We start from the raw sequence: 17,597 nt of genomic DNA on the forward strand, positions 1-17,597 counted from the left end.
TTTTTTGAATTTCCTCAGTTTCTGTTGTTATATCTCCCTTTTCATTTCTAATTATGTTAATTTGGATACTGTCTCTGTGCCCTTTGGTTAGTCTGGCTAAGGGTTTATCTATCTTGTTGATTTTATCAAAGAACCTGCCCTTGGTTTTATTGCTTCTTTGTATGGTTCTCTTTGTTTTCACTTGTTTGATTTCAGCCCTGAGTTAGATGATTTCCTGTCTTCTACTCCTCCTGGGTGAATTCGCTCGCTTCCTTTTGTTCCAGGGCATTCAGGTGTGCCATTAAGCTGCTAGTTTATGCTCTCTCCAGTCACTTTTTGGAGGCACTCAGGGCTATGAGTTTTCCTCTTAGCACTGCTTTCATTGTGTCTCATAGATTTGGGTATGTTGTGCCTTCATTTTCATTAAATTCTAAAAAGTCTTTGATTTCTTTCTTTATTTCTTCTTTGGCCAAGGTATCATTGAGTAAAGTATTGTTCAGCTTCCATGTGTATGTGGGCTTTCTGTTGTTTTTGTTGCTATTGAAGACCACTCTTATTCCATAGTGATCTGATAGGAGGCATGGGATTATTTTGACCTTATATTTGTTGAGGTCTGTCTTGTGATCAATTATATGGTTAATTTTGGAGAAGGTACCATGAGGTGCTGAGAAAAATGTATATTATTTTGCTTTAGGATGAAATATTTAAGATTTAACGTATATATGTTAAATCCAATTGGTCCAATGCTTTAATTAGTTTCATTGTGTCCCTGTTTAGTTTCTGTTTTCTTGATCAGTCTATTGAAGAGAGTGGATTATTGAAGCCACCCACAATTATTGTGTTAGGTACAATGTGTGCTTTGAGCTTTAGTAAAGTTTCTTTTATGAATGAGGGTGCCCTTGCATTTGTAGCATAGATGTTCAGAATGGAGAGTTCTTCTTGGTGGATTTTTCCTTTGACCAGTAAGACGTGTCCTGCTGTGTCTCTTTTGATGACTTTAGGTTGAAAGTCAATTTTATCTCATATTAGAATGGCTACTCCAGCTTGTTTCTTAAGACCATTTGCTTGTAAAATTGTTTTCCAGCCTTTTACTCTGAACTAGTGTTTGTCTTTGACATTGAGGTGTGTTTCCTGTAAGCAGCAAAATGTAGGGTCCTGTTTACATATCCAGTCTGTTAGTCTATGTCTTTTTATTGTGGAATTGATTCCATTGATGTTAAGAGATATTAAGGAATAGTGATTATTACTTCCTGTCATTTTTGATATTTTTATATTTGAGTGGTTAGCTTCTTTTGGGTTTCATGAAAGAAGTTTACTCTCTTGCTTTTTCCAGGGTGTAGTTTCCCTTCTTGTATTGGTGTTTTTCTCCTATTATCCTTTGCAGGGGTGAGTTTGTGGAAAGCTATTGTGTAAATTTGGTTTTATCGTGGAATATCTTGGTTTCTCCATCTATGTGATTGAGAGTTTTGCTGGGTATAGTAATCTTGGCTGCCATTTCTGTTCTCTTCGAGTCTGTATGAGATCTCCAAGGATTTTCTAGCTTTCATGGTCTCTAGTGAGAAGTCTGGTGTAATTCTAATCATTTTTCCTTTATATGGTACTTGGCCTTTTTCTCTTACTGCTCTTAATATTCTTTCTTTGTTTAGTGCATTTGGGGTTTTGATTATTATGTGACAGGAGGTATTTCTGTTCAGGTCCAGTCTGTTTGGAGTTCTGTAGGCTTCTTGTATATTCATGAGCAGCTTTCTCTTTAGGTTAGGGAAGTTTTTTTCCAGAATTTTTTTGAAGATACTTGCTGGCCCTTTAAGTTGTATATCTTCACTCTCATCTATACCTATAATCCTTAGGTTTGGTCTTCTCATTGTGTCCTGGATTTCCTGGATGTTTTGGGTTATAAGCTTTTTGCTTTTTGCATTTTCTTTCACTGTTGATTCAATAGCTTCTATGGTATCTTTGGCATCTGAGATTCTTTTTTCTATCTCTTGTATTCTGTTGTTGATATTCACATCTATGGCCCCTGATTTCTTCCCAAGGTTTTCTATCTCCAAAGTTGTCTCTCTTTGTGATTTCTTAGTTGTTTCTACTTCTGTTTTTAGATCCTGAATGGTTTTGCTCAGGTCCTTCACTTGTTTGTTTGTGTTTTCCTTTATTTCTTTAAGAGATTTTTGTGGTTCCTCTTTCATGATTCCTGCCTGTTGACTCAATTTCTCCTTTATTCCTTTAAGTGATTTTTTGCATTTCCTCTTTATTGGCTTCTATCTGTTGACCCATATTCTCCTGAATTTCTTTAAGTGATTTTTGTGTTCCCATGGTAAGTGTTTCTAACCTATTCATGTTCCCCTGTATTTCATTAAGAGATTTATTTATGTCCTTTTTGTGTTCCTCTAACAGCATCATGACCAGTGATTTTAAATCCAAGTCTTGTCTTTCTTGTGTGTTGTGGTATCCAGGACTAGCTGTTGTTGGAGAATTGGGTTCAGATACTACCATATTGCTGTGATTTCTGTTAGTAACATTCCTGCATTTGCCTTTTGCCATCTGGTTATCTCTGGTGTTAGTTGGTCTTGCTGTCACTGGCTGGTGCTTCAACCTCCTGTGGGCCTGAACAACTATTTCCGCACCAATGAATGACTGGGTTTCCCCTGGCACAGATTGCTGCTATGCTGCCCTACTCTTGGGTGCCATTGGAACCCTTGTGTGTCTTGTCCCAAGCAATGCTATACTCGAGTTGTCTCTGTGTACCTGGTGTTGCCTATCTGGTCTGCCAGGTAGTAAAGATGGTGAATGCCCTGTGGACCCCCTCCAAGTACTGATCACCCTGTAGAGCCAACGGCCCAAGACAGGGTTTCTTGCTGGGTTTCAAATGCTCTGCTGCTGCTGGTTCTTGAATGCCCTTCCCCCCCGCCTCCCCCCCCCCCCCCCCCGCTTCTATCGAATAACCTGCTCCTGTCTGTTTTCAAGTGAGTATCAGGAAGTAGGATTTTCCCCGTGTAGGATCTTCCCCATGTCAGATGTGGCACAGATCTACCTCCTCCAATGGAAAGGGGCAGTGGCAATTAACCTCCTCCTGTTGGTTCTCTAGAGAATATTAGGTAGTGGGATTTTTCCTGTGTCAGATGTGGCACAGGTCTCTGGCTGGGATGGCTGCTTGGTCACAGAAGCCAAGGTAGTAGCAATCTTGGACCCCAGGGCTCTGTCTAACCACAGGCCTCCCTGCAGGACAGGTGTTCCCCTGGCTGAGCTGGCTGAGCTGCTGCAACCTAGATGGTGGCGACCTTGGACCACAGGGCTCCATCTAACTGTTGGACACACTGCAGGTCCCTCTCCTGCAGGACATTCTCCCACAGGATACGTGCCCAGGCAGCTGCCCAGCTCCCTTGCAGGGAAGGAACCCAGGCAGGCTGTGTCCTGTGCAATCCTTTACTCTGGTGCCCTCTGCGTACCTGGCTGAGCTGCTGGTGACCTCGGATCACAGGGCTCCGTCTAACCACGGGTAAAGTCAAGAACTTTAATTAGGAGAAGATGAGTTTAATTAGCAGAACCCACTAAAATAAAGCCTTGCATTTGTAATTTCAGGACAGGAGAGCTAGGGTATGAGGTTCATCCCTGGGGCTCATTAGTCAGAAAGTCACGCAAAAAAAGTTAATTTCTAGGTCAAAAAGACTGTCTCACAACAACAAACAAAATTTAAATAAATAAAAATAAATGATGGATGTCACCTGACAAAAATTAGTTGGAGTTGTCCTTTAACTTCCAATATGAAAGTGTGTATACTTTCATACACATATAAACACACACACACACACACACACACAAATCCAAAAATAAAAAATGAATTGTGTGTGTATGTGTGTGTGTGTGTGTGTGTGTATGTGTGTGTGAGAGAGAGAGAGAGAGAGAGAGAGAGACAGACAGACAGACAGAGACAGACAGAGACAGACAGAGACTGACAGACAGAGAGAGTGACAGAGAGAGAGGAGGAGATGTTTAGTTTTTTTTTATATGGGTGATGGTCCTCATATTTGTACTGCAGTACTCTTACTATTGAGCTATGTCTCTCCCTGATATATACCCTTCATAAATGGGATTATATACTAGGATGAAAATAAACTCAAACTTTTTATCAATTTGTTTCCAACTTTCACCATGTCATTGTTTTTAATAACAGAGTAATACTACATTGGGTAAATATATCCATTTTTTGGTTGAGAGAGACATCTAGGCTATTTCCAGTTTCTAGCTATTACAATTAAATGTGTTATGAGCAAAATTGAGCAAATTATTTATAAAATCTTTGCCTGTTAATCTTTTCTAGCTACACAGAGAATAATAAAAGATATAAATTGCAAAAAGTGATTAGACTTGAATACATATGAAGAAGGAAACAAATGTGGTTTCCAATCTTCTATAAATTTGTTACTCTCCACCAAAGATGCAGAAATATTCAAAGCCCAAGTATACCTATCAGAAAGCATGCCCAATTCTATCCAAATATCACATATAAGGTCACATGGATCTTTTCTAGCCAATTCTTATCAAATTCTGTTGTTTAGCATCATGTCAATTTATTTTCCTAGTGAAAAAAAAAACCAAGAAGTGTGAGCCACTTAAATGTCTACCAACAGAATGATTGGGCAAATGTGGCACATACTTAACTCAAATATTATTTAAACATTTCCTTATTAACACATTTAAACACAAGGAAATCCATAGGAAGAACTGAATAAAACTTAAGATTATTAGGCTCAAATGAGCAAGTCAGTCAAAGACAGATCATCCTTGAGATTATTTACAGGAAGATCTTGAAGAAGTGAAATGTAAAGAGGTAGAGAATAAAATAATGGCCATGAGAGTTCAGGAGGGGGAGAAAAGAGGATTGCATAAAAGATGTGCTGTATTCTATATGATGATATCCTATAGGTCCACTCTAGAATAGTATTTATGGTCAGTAACACTGTATTACTCTCTGAATGTTTTGGCGAGAGTGGAGCTTATATGGTGTGCTATTATTAATAATTTTTTGAGTCTATTTGATTTTGATTTCAACTTCTGAGCAAGGTACATTCCATATAGGACCATATATGCACCATATAGTACGGTCTAAGAGAGCACCTCTATAAATACCAAGCCTCTTATTTCCAAATTATAACTAATTATAGTCAACTTCATTGCATTGTGATGATGCTTGTTACCACAGTTTGAGTTGTTGAATACTTGCCTATGTCTCTGATCTCAGCAGAGTTGAGCCTCACAAGAGCAAGAGTCCTCTTTGTTCTGTTGTCAGCATCAAACAGAATTTCTGACACATAACATGGGCTTAATGAACATTAATCAGTGTCTGTCTAGAAGTTGGTCATATTTAGATTTATTTGTAAGACTGGAAGCCTATAAATACAACACTGAGTAGTTTTTGCCTTTGGGCTACCAATTTGATTGGCATCTTAAAAAGTGAATGTTTTAGAGATAATGTGTACAATGTTTCTGTGAACTATGAGAAGATAGGGATCAAGTTCAACCCTTGGTTAGGGTTACAATTCTGAATGATGTAGGGCCTAGACAAGGTAAACTTGTCCTGCTTAAACAAGGGTAAGAGGATTATAATGGGTTGACAACTTCTTGGAGATCTGTGGCTACAAAGATATTGTGCATTGCTTATTTGTAACCACTCAAATGTCATCCTAATTTACTCAAGCATAGTTTAGTTTTGGATCATTAAAAATATTTCACGGATTTCCAGCTTGTAGCCTAGATACATCCAAATGAAAGGAAATAGGAACATTAGTGCGTGAAGTCCTGTTAATGAAGTGTTTGGGGAACTCTTGACAGTAGAAGTTGGAGTGTCTGTGATTCTTTTGTCTGCTCATGCCCTTTCCTCCTATTGTGTTACTTTGCCCATTCTTGACATGAGGGCTTGTACCTTGTATTTTGTTGTACTGTTTGGTTGATGTCCCTGGGATGCCAGCTCTTTTCTGAGGGGTGTCATGGTAGGGACTGAATCTGAGGAAGAAGCTAGTTTGCGGAGGAACTGAGAGGAATGGAGGAAGGGGAAGCTCTAGTAAGAATGTATTGTATATGAATGTATTGTATGTGACAAGAATTAATAAAACTTTAAAAATAAAAGAGAAGATGTAGTGTGAGGTAACACCACACAGGTTTACATTGGAATCTTAGAATGGATAGATGATTGTGGCAGAACTGTGGAGCCTATATGTATAAGTACCCCAGGCTTTGTGCATGAAGTAATCTTCTGTTAAGACAAGGGTTGAGCTTGTTTATCCTACTTGCTTCAAAGCCTTGAAGTGACTGGCCACTTGGCTTAATCCTGCCCAGAGCCACACCTATGGCTCATTTGTTTTCTCTTGACTTGTGTACCTGTGTTCTTATTCAACTTGGAAAATTCATGAGTGATAGAAGACAAAGACTTCTACCTAAGAACATCCATGTTTTCCTTTCAACTATACAAATCAATTATTACATATTCTCACCTTTTCTCTTCTGAGCCCTTTGCTTCATCTGTTATTATAAATTGCTTCTTCATGCTATCTCCATATTTGTGATGTACCCATGAGATGACTTTCTTATGTGTCACTCTGACTGAGAGTCCACGAACCCTGTGTCATATATGTTTTCCTTTCTAATGTTCTCTAGCTGGGAAAGGATGGGGGCTTCTTGTAGCCATGACAGCCTGGCATACATGTTCTCATCAGAGTTGAAGGGTAAAGGCAAGCAACAATTATTTCACAACACACAAGCTTTCTCTTAATTATTTAGGGGAAACTACTCTAAGTACTGCTGTTACAAAGTCATTAGAAGATATTTACATGCAAATCACCAACTAATCAAAAGAGACTATACTCCTTTAATGAGGAAAAGTTGTATTCAAAGGTTCCAGTAGTTACTAGGTCTGCAATTGCTCTCCTTGCCTTTGTGTCTTTCATCCTCATTCAGCTTGTAGAAATCAAGCTTCAGCACATGCCATGACGACCTAGGTTCTTTTTGTTTCCTGACTCCTGCACAAAGGATTTGATACTTGCTTAGTAGGCCCTCCAGTGGTATGAGCTAATGCCTATCATACCTCCCTTTTTGCTGAACCTCAATTACAATACTTCTTCAGGTTGATATTATTTCATACATGATTATAGAGCTTAAAGAGATATTCAGCATTTTGTGGTTACTGGAGTTCAAAAGTTGAAATATTAGGGATCAAGGGATCAAGAAAATGTATTCTTATTTCTTCTGTTTCCTTTTTAGGTTTTCTCAGCAGTATAATGGAAAAGACAAGATTCAGTATTGCCTCCCATAGCCACTTAAGATTTCTTGGCTAGTCTGTTTAAGAACACTGATTCCAGCTACAAGTATGCAATTCAAGTCATTCAATTGTGCTCTTGTTGTATGACAATATAATTTCATTTAAGATGATTAGATACTATATGGCTACCTGGGCTGCTTAGAATGGGTTTAAGCAGCCATGGTAGAGTGGACTCTGTATTTGACAAAGCAAGGTTGAAAGTATGAGGTCCCTGTGCTAGAGGAATTTATAGCCTAGTAGATCAGCTTCTCTTATGTGGGTAGAGAAGTCAGGCCACATAAAAGTGAGGAACCCTTTTCTTGTCCGATTTGGTATATATTTTGTGAACTTTTGATGCAGAGATGAGGCTTTGAGAATTCAAAATCACAAATTTTCTTTAATCAAGAGAGGAATTTTGGTTTTGTAGCTGCATTTGTGTTTCTAGCAATAAAAAAAAAATTTGGTAGGGAGAAATTGCTAAATGACCATTGATTAAAATCACAAAGTTTTAGACTCACTTGCATATCCAGAAAATGAGGAATGGTAACAACTTTGGCAGGGAGCAATGGTCAGAAAAATGATAACTCCACAGTTGGCCTTGAACTAAGGTATTAGGAATTTTCTGTAATAATGTATTAGGTTTAGTAGGCTGTGTTCACTGCCGTAGTCTGACTCTGAAATCTATCACCCCCTAAAGAAAGAGAAACCTAGCCTGGGCTGTGGCACTTGAGCCATTTTCTCAAAGAGGATTCCCCACAGCATAACAATAATTTTTTCTATAACTAAAGAATAGCTACCATGGCCAGGACCGACTTCAGGGATTCATTTAGCAATGACTATTTCCAGCTTGATAGCTTTTCACAAGGCCATAATTACCTGAGATGCTTTCAAGCCCTTCAAAATGATTTTAAGGTCATTGGGGATTTGCAAACAGCTCTAATGGCAGTGATAGGAATGAGGCACTGGGGTGCTCTGGGCAGAGAATCTCTGCAGGAAGTTGTTCCACTTCTTTCCATATTACTTTTCTGCAATGTCCAGGTCTGAGTTCAGCCCTATTTCTGTGTGAATATGGGCAAGTATGTGACAAGACAGGGGTGGGATGGGGTATATTCAGTACTATTTGTCTTTGAGCACAGGCATGCATGCCACAGGATAATCTGTGTGAGAATAGGCATGTATGCCACAGGATGAGGTGGTGTCATTTGATGGGGGATACCACTCAGGGTTCTTATTTCATTTTGTTCTGACAGCCAGATCCATCTTACAACTTTCTCATTTTTTTCCTCCCACTATTAGAGTATTAATTGATGACTCACTCTCACCTTATTTGAACAGTTTCTGTCTGAAAGTTCAAAGCTGTCAGCAGAAATGTGTCATCATGCAGTTCCAGCATGATCCTAGGAAAATACCAATAAGTACATTAAACAAAAGAGGAGTTAAGAGGCAATAAGACATATTTCCTAGATGTGGGCCATAACCTCCAAATCCACTTTAATATCCTTCAGGTTACACTTGACTTGTGCATATAAAGCATGTGCAAACAAGAGCTGAAAAATAACAATTCAGAGTAAGAATGCAATGTGGCAAGTTTCTCATGCCTGAAAAATGGAAAAGAAATCAATTGTTTGTTCTGTTGAGTTAAGAGAATAAATTGGATCACTGGAACTTTAATTTAGCCTGGAAGACATGTCCTTTGTAAAGAAAAGAAATGCCATGGTTTATCAACTATCTCTGAAAGATGAATGAGTAAGATGAGGCAAGGATGAATACATATGGAATCCTGGCTTATAGGTGAAAAGGAAGGCTAGGGAAGTTTCCAACAAGTTATTTAACTTTCAATGACTCAGAGTCATACATGAAATGGCAAACCTATAATCATCATCAAAAACATTTTTTAAGTACCCCAATTCACATACCTTCTTTGCCCTCCATCAAACTGAGGAGGGGAAAGTAAGTCATGATTTGCCATAAACATATTTCTGTGAGGGGAAAAATAGTCCTAGGAGGCAGATGGAGGGAGGAAACTGGGTATGAGAAGGGATGGGGAGGGGAATAGGAGAGGGGTTCAGGATCAGGTGTGGGGAGAGATAGGAGAAGGGAACACAGGCCCAGGAAAATGAATGGAAAAAATGCGGCTGGTGGGGATGGCAATATGGTGAGAATCTCTAGGACTTGCCAGAGACCTGGGATGGGGAAGGCTCCCAGGAGTCTATGGCAATGACCTTAGCTGATATACTCACAGCAGTGGCAATATGTATGAAGAGGCCACCTCCTGCAGTTAGGTAGGATCCTCACTGGAGAGATAAGGATACCAACACACCCCAAAAATTTTAGATCCAAAATTTGTCCTGTCTAAAGGACATACCAGGACAAAGTTGGAGTGGAGACTGAAGGAATGGCCAATTGTTAACAAGCCCAATTTGAGACTCATCCTGTGGGCAAACACCAATCCCCAACAACTCTGTTAGGCTTGCAGACAGGAGCTTAGTTTAACTGTTCTCTGAGAGACCCCACCTAGCATCCAACTGAAACAGATGCAGAGACCCATAGCCAAACACTGAAGAAGTTCAGGGACTGTTATCAGAGAGCTGGGGGAAGAATTGAGGGCCCAGGTGATAGGAACTGCACAGGAAGGCCAACAAAGTTAACTATCCTGGATCTTTGGTGACTCTCAGAGACTGAACCACGAACCAAAGAGCATACACAGGCTGGACCTAACTGAATCCCCGCCAAACCCCTGAATATATATATGTAGCACATGTGTAACTCAGTCTTCATATAGATCCTGAATAACTAGAGCAAGCATTATCCCTAAAGCTGATGCCTGTCTATGGAATATCTTCTTCTACCTGGGCTGCCTTGTCTTGCATCAGTGAGACAGAATACACCTAGCCCTGCAGAGATTTAGTGTGTCAGGGTATAGGGTCAGATACCCAGGAGGACCTCTATCTTCTCAGAGGAGAAAGGGGAGGGACTTATCTTTTGGGAGGAGTGGTACAGAGTGAGCCTTTTAAAAGATTGGGAAATATAAGGGTACCAAGATGTAAGCTACTGAGAATTCCAACCTGAGCCTTACCTCTCTTTCCAATTAGTGTATTCCATTAAGTGCATATTCAGACATAAGAACAACTGTTATATAGACAAAACCCACTTTCAATATTCTTTGGCTTAGATGATGGCTCTATTGCACCCAACCTTGCTGGAAGCAAGCTACTTTACCTAAGAATATTATGCAAAGAGAGAAAATAGTTTGCTGGACTTTTAGAAGAGATAAATAAAATATAATGTGTTAAATACTTTGTGCTAAGCTACCTAAGTTAAGAACTTTGTAAATGTTCATTTCTTTTCTCCTTTTAGGTTCTTTTAAACCTTTTAGTACCAGAGTGTAGGAGATTTGTATGTGCACTATCATTTTGACAGCACCTCAGGGCATTGTGTCAACTAAGCAATTCTAAGTGAACAGAAATAGGGTGAGAGAACACACTTGAGGAAGAGAGTGGGTCCAGGCAGAGTGGCTTAGTTTGTATAAGAATAGTCTATAGTAGGTGTCCTAGTTTGAGTTTCCATTGCTGTGAAGAGTTACCATTACCAAGGAAATTCATATAAAAAGTAACACTTGATTGTGATAGGTTTACAATTTCAGTGGTTTGTTCACTCTATTATCATCACAGCAGAAAGCATGACAACATTCAGGCAGACTTGGGGCTGGAGGGACTGAAAGATCTACATCTTCATTCAAAGTCAGTCAGGAAAATACTATCTTCTTCAGGCAGGCAGAAGGAGGTTGTCTTACACATTGGGTGGAACTTAAACATTGGAGGAGACAGACATTAAAGCCTGCCTATACAGTGACACACTTCCTCCAACAAGGTCACAGCTCCCAAGTGCGACTTCCCATGAATCAAGCATATTCAAACCACCACAGAAGGTCAGGTGAGACATGAACTGATAAGAGACCTTGTGATGCACTTGTTTTTACCCAAGACACGATCACTAGAAACTAGATACAAACAAGTGAAAGTGAAATAAAGCATTGTAACAGGTGAGGACTACATTTTCTCAGAGAATTTCTAAAAACTGATGTCTTCATTTTCACTAATTTCAAATTGTAGTTCAGTATTTCTTTCAATAGTGGAAAGTATGTAACACGTTGTATAGTAGTTTAGGTACCTCCGACTGGCCGACTACAGAAATTACAGACATTTCTTCAGCATGTGGCTTTGCAGAATGTTGCAATTAATAATAGTAAATATTATTAATACTCATTCTGACCTCTAAATTGTGGCAGTCACTAGAATTAAAATCTTTTAATTAATGAACTGCTCAAGAAGCATATATTGAGTTGTATATTTTTGTAAATGTGTCAATATAATTATATTTAAATACTGAATACTTTCGTTTATTAACAAATATGTTTATTCCAACTTCTTTCTGTTTCTCTGTGTTAACTTACCCATGTACCCTTTTGTGCCATAGGAAGACCTCTCCCTAGATGTTAAAACCATGCTCTACAACTTTTCAGGCTTCCGAACTTGAGGGAATAATTTCATTTTCTTTATGAATTACTTAGCTTGAAGTATTCTATTATAGTAGTACAATATAGATGAAGAAGGTACCACTTCCATAAAATGCCCAACTTCTGAGCAAGAATCTTCATGTGATTCAGTCTGTTTACACTAGAAGATCAATCTTCTTTCTTCAATCTTTCAATACCTTTAGATAGATATGATATGGGCATAGCAAACATATGGCATGTCTTAGTGTGCCTGCCCTGGGCACTTATAAAGTGGAAATTGGAATACCCCCCAACAAACTAACTGTGGAAAATTCATACTAGGCTTGAATGTAGATTTTTCAAAGTTATCAAGCCAACCAATTTTTATGAAAATGTATCAGGGTTTATCACTTATTGTCTTGCTAACAAACTGACCCCAAACTGTAATTAATTTTAGAAGGGGAAAAAGAAAAATAGAATAATGTTCCATGTCTGGATATGTTCTGGTACTGTGATGAAGAATTTGAGACAATCAACCTAGAAGAAGAAATTATTTACTATGTCTTGATCTACTATTGCTTTCCTAATGTTTGAGGCTTGTGACTTTATAGAACATTGCATTTGGTATGTGTGATGAAATATGCTGCTTATATTTATGTAGGTTCAGAAACAATCAGGAGAAACATAAAGTAGGTGAGGTCTTATTGTCTTTTTTCACGGGCATGTCCTAAGTGGTCTAACTTCCTTCTACTAACTCTACTAGATTTTAAAGATTTCAAAACTTTTCTGGGATTCAGAAGATGGCTTCAGTAGATAATAATGTTTGTTGTCCAAGCATGAGGACCTAAGCTTGGATCATCAGCACCCAAATAAAAAGCTGTTTGTAGTTGTATGTGTGCCTGTAGCAAAATGCTGTGAGTGGCGAAGGCAGGAAGATTTCTGGGATTTGTTGCTGTAATCTGTCATCCTAACCACAGATTCTGTGAGAAACTCTGGCCCAAAGGAATAAGACAGACTGATAGAGTAGAATACTTCTTTTTATATGTACTCAAGCAGGGAAGCACATGTCTTCACATACATTAGCACATGAACACACGCACACACACACACACACACAGGAACACACAAGCATACAAAGTGACAGAGCACACACACACACACACACACACAGAGAGAGAGAGAGAGAGAGAGAGAGAGAGAGAGAGAGAGAGAGAGAGGAGAGAGGAGAGAGAGAGAGAGAAAGAGAGACAGACAGAGACAGAGAGAGACAGAGTTTTCTTTAACATAAGAAACTATGGTGATTATTCATGATCTAAATTCTAGCTGAGATTTTTTTACATTAAAGATTTACAGTAGTAAATTAAATAGAATATATATATATATATATTAAGTAGTACATACATTAAATAGTATATTCAAGAGGCTAGACTTAACATCTGATAATTTAGATTTTTAGATAATGTATTAAGTCATAAATAGGAAAGAAGAGGAGAGTGCAATATCTTTTGTTTTTTACAATCTAGTACACCAGTCCCCTGGCTCTTTCCAATAGAACTTGGTCCTGTGTATTCTCTGTAGTTTTACACTTGATCTTAGCCAAAAGGCCGAGAAGCGATATCTCTGTAGTTTTAAAACTCTAGTGTATACAATTCAAAACTCTCAAAAAGGCTAACTCTGTTATGGCCTCTAGTCTAGTTGCATCTTGTTTTTAAGGCACATTTTCTATACTTCTCAGGCCTACAATTGGAGGTAAGGTGAACCGGGCCTAAGTTACAACCCGGGCCTTCTATTCCATCATCCCTGAACAAATACAAATATCTGTCTATATGTTAATTCCTATCTTGAATGACTCTACCAAACCTATCATGAAAGACTCTGTATAATAAAATAGAATAGCCCTAGCACTTGGGACAGGCCAGAAGCCTTCTTTATCAGCTCTGGGTTTAGATGTTTGCAGTTGGATATTAGTGGATAGGTTCCCAGATGGTTATATAGTCTATCATTGACACTCCTTCATTGATGGCCTTGTTCTCTCAATGAACACAGAAAAGAGTCCTTGTCAAATTTCTCTCTCAGGTTGTTGTGGTGGATAATTCTCTAAGGTAATTTAAAGCTCTCAACATTTGTGAGCCAGTCTGTTCAGTGTAAGCACCCTGAAAGCTTGGTTGTTGACTCTCAGAATACCCTGAAGACTGTCACAGCTCTCAGCTCTTCATGTCATAGTAGCCTCAGTCAATAAATAGGATCAGCAAGGGCTGTGGAAAGCTGATTTCCTTCCTAAAACTCACGCAAGAGGATTTAAATCCAGAATTACCACATGAAAAATAAAGGATAGAGACCACCTCTAAGCCTCATCAGTTGTTTTTCAATAAATTAATTCTTTGCTGACACATTTATTCAGGTATTTCTGGAGTTAATTTCTATTCATTAGAACTTGAAATTTTTGCCCTTGATTTGATTGTTTAACACAGTAGATGTTAAACACAGATGATCCCCCACACTTAAAATGTGATTCAAGTGACTAAAAAAATGACTTTCAAACTTGAGATAATTTTATTGACTTTAAATTCACATAGCCATATGTTTGAAAAATATGACTTTAGAGTTTGAATGGCATTTTACTACTTTTCTTTTTTTAATTTCAAGATTGTTTTAGGTTAATAATAGCAGCAAGTTAAATATCCTTCTGAAAAGAAGGATACTGTATGTGTTGGTAGTTGGTCTTGTTCACTGAATAATCAGAAGCTAATTTCCTTTTTTTTCTTTTTTTTCTTTTTTTTCAGATGCTAATTTCTATGACTATACATCTGTCTACAGTCTGGATGCTGCATGGTTAAGCATCTCAGGTCTCAATGTTATGTAAAAATTGTTTTCTATTATCTCTGATTGGTCAATAAATAGCTGATTCAACCTATGACTAGGCAGAGGAGATAAGAAGGCCAAACTTTCAATTTCAGTAAGAGGTCCTGGGGAGAGAGAAGGAAGTAGAGAAACCAAATGGAGAGAACAGAAGGATTCATCATGATATTTTGATGACAGAACGGGCATGGGGAAACACATAGACCAGAATGAGTCAAGGCCATACTCCGATTAGAGATAAGGAACCAGGTACATAGGAAAAATAGGTAACCTGTGAGGGTTAAAGTAGCTCAGAACCTACCCAGTTTAGGATTACAGCTTGTTAATAAGAATACCAAGACTCTATGCCAGTTACTCGGGAACTAGAACAGGCTAGAGCATGCAAAATATGCCCTGCAGTTATTCAGGCCCAAAATGGGAGAAAGCAACCTCCACCAGTTCTACTACACATATGAATATGTTTATTTACTTAAAAGATTAACTGTCTTCCAATATAAAATGGATGGAATGTTGAACTTGCCTCTTCTCTTTTCTCCCATGCCTCTTTACCTTTTCTTTCCCAAATCCATTACTAATCTATATAAACCTATAGAAAATCTATATAAATCTCCAAGAGGACCAGACTTATAATAGCAAAGGTGACAAAAAGGGTGACCAATAGGTAGGTGCCTATGGTTTAATTTTCTTTAATTCTTAAAACAGATTCAGACATATTGATAAATGATTTTTTTAAGGTGCTATTGCCAATGCAGATAGAAGTAAAGTTAGATATTGTTTGTCAAGAAATCTGACTAGAAAATTCTGTCCTTGGGATCTGACATTATCAGAGATGAGGATGAGATGGATAGGAAACAAAGAATTGCTTCAAACTGCATCTAATAAGCACTTTCTCTTGGTGGACACTTTATTGATTTTTCTATTTTAGAGCAAAGGTGTTGGCAGTTTAGAATTTATCTTTGAGGAAAACCTAGAGGGCTTGCCATCAGCCTCTATGTATCCTTTGGATAAACTTTATCAGAAAAATTCAGAATGCTGGTAAGAGGTAAGCATGCTAGTAAGAGAATCTTCACTGATCTCACTTCAGAGGGCTTCAGAACACAAGTTGTTCCATTTGTTGGTCTAGTCAGTCTACAAGCCTGTCTACTCAAAAAACTCAGGGTGGCTTCCCTTAGCAGAAAATAAAAAAGAGGTAATGAAAATTGGCAATCATGAACCACCTGTAGTGTGCCCATTGCCTGTATCTGAAGAACAAAGAAAACAAAAACTATCCCAAGGATGCTATGACCCAAGCAGACCACAAAAGAAAGTGTAGAACCATTGTAATCCCATGCCTCCACAGAGAGAAAACTAGTCTTGGATATATCATTTTTGATGGCTTTTGTCATGACCTTTGACCCACAGGAAGGATAAAAGTTGACTATTCTTTTAATAGCTCCTCTTAAGAATACTCTCTACTGGAAGTTTATGTTATTTAGTTTTAGTGCTTAACCTACAGTCAAAGCTCACAGAAAGCTATTTCAAGATAGTTTATATTTAATTTTAATCATGTAAAAGTCTGTGGTAAAACTGAGAGTTGGATATACAGAAGAAGGGCTTCATTATTCATATTCTATATACAGAAACTGAGTATTTAATCACCAGTACTTAGCTTGAGAAGAATGGTAAAGAGCAGTAGAACCCTGATATTTGACATCACAAGTAGAATTAATTGCTATAAAAGTCATCTGGAAGTATAATTTACAAAACAGAGACAAATTAGGAAGAGGTATTATTTAATAAACTTGTAGCGTCTCTCTGTGTATTCATAGATGATTCCTAAGCAGAATTATTAGTAAGTGTATTGATTGCCATCTTGATGGCATGACTTCTACAGTAAGTTATTATGAGAATCACTTAGGAGCATGGCAATCAAGTCTTGTCATAAGTGTTGCCTTCTTTGTCTTTTCTACTCTCTCTTCTAGAGTCTTTCTTATCTTCTCCAGTACATATACAGTTTCTCTTGCATATACTTTGATTTCCATCACGAGTGAACCTGCTTTTAATTGTTTCATCATAGGTCCTCGTTTATATTCTTGCTCAATTTATGTGGTTGTAGCTGAATTCTCCCTTCCTTTTTCTTCTAAGAAGAAACACTTGTGTGGCCAGAGTTGAGATTGTATAGCCCAAGGAAAATCCAGGCATGGGAGACACCCCCTTATCTCCTTCAACTCCCCTAATTGAGATAGGTCTACATGTACATCTGGCAGCTCATAGTGATAGGAGTGAATGCCTTTGTACACAGTGTAGCATCTCTCTGCTTATCACTGACAGAGTCAACAAGCTAATCTCTCTTCTTGTCTGCACTGGTCTCCAAAGCAGTCACTTGTTAACCTTGATTGTGACTCTTGCAGCAGTAGCAACCACCATGTGGCATCTTTCAGCATCTCTGTGTTGGCTCCGTTGAAGAAAGAAAGAAGTCCAAAGTAACATTCTCAAACTAAGCTAGAAAACCTTCAAGCCAAACTAACAATAATATTCATTGAGACCAGTAGTTTTTGCTTTGCATCATATTTAGAGTCAGTTTTGACCTGGTTTGGAGAATTGAATTACAATGGCATTTATTGAATAGCAACATCTCAAAATAAGTGAAGCTTAAAGTTATTCAGAAGGATTTGTAATGTTTTCTGTAACAGTGCAGGCATAGGGACATGCAAAGAAACATGTGAATGGTATTGTATTCTCAGGCCAATTGAGGCACATGAGATGGCACTATGTAGTCTATCCCTCAAGTGAAGTGCAGCAGGACAGAAGGTCCCAGGGGAGTTTTGACATGCTCACTTTCTACTCTCATTAGGGGACTGTTGTGTGCTGGGCGTTGTTCTAGCAGGAAAACATCATGCTTAAACAGTGTATTCACACTGCAAAAGAGACAACAATAAGCAAATAAACAACACATGCGACACAGCAGGATCATGAGGGAATGGGGCAGAGAAATGC

The sequence above is a fragment of the Apodemus sylvaticus genome, chromosome 18 (genome assembly GCF_947179515.1).
Source record: "Apodemus sylvaticus chromosome 18, mApoSyl1.1, whole genome shotgun sequence".
Classification (NCBI taxonomy): domain Eukaryota; kingdom Metazoa; phylum Chordata; class Mammalia; order Rodentia; family Muridae; genus Apodemus; species Apodemus sylvaticus.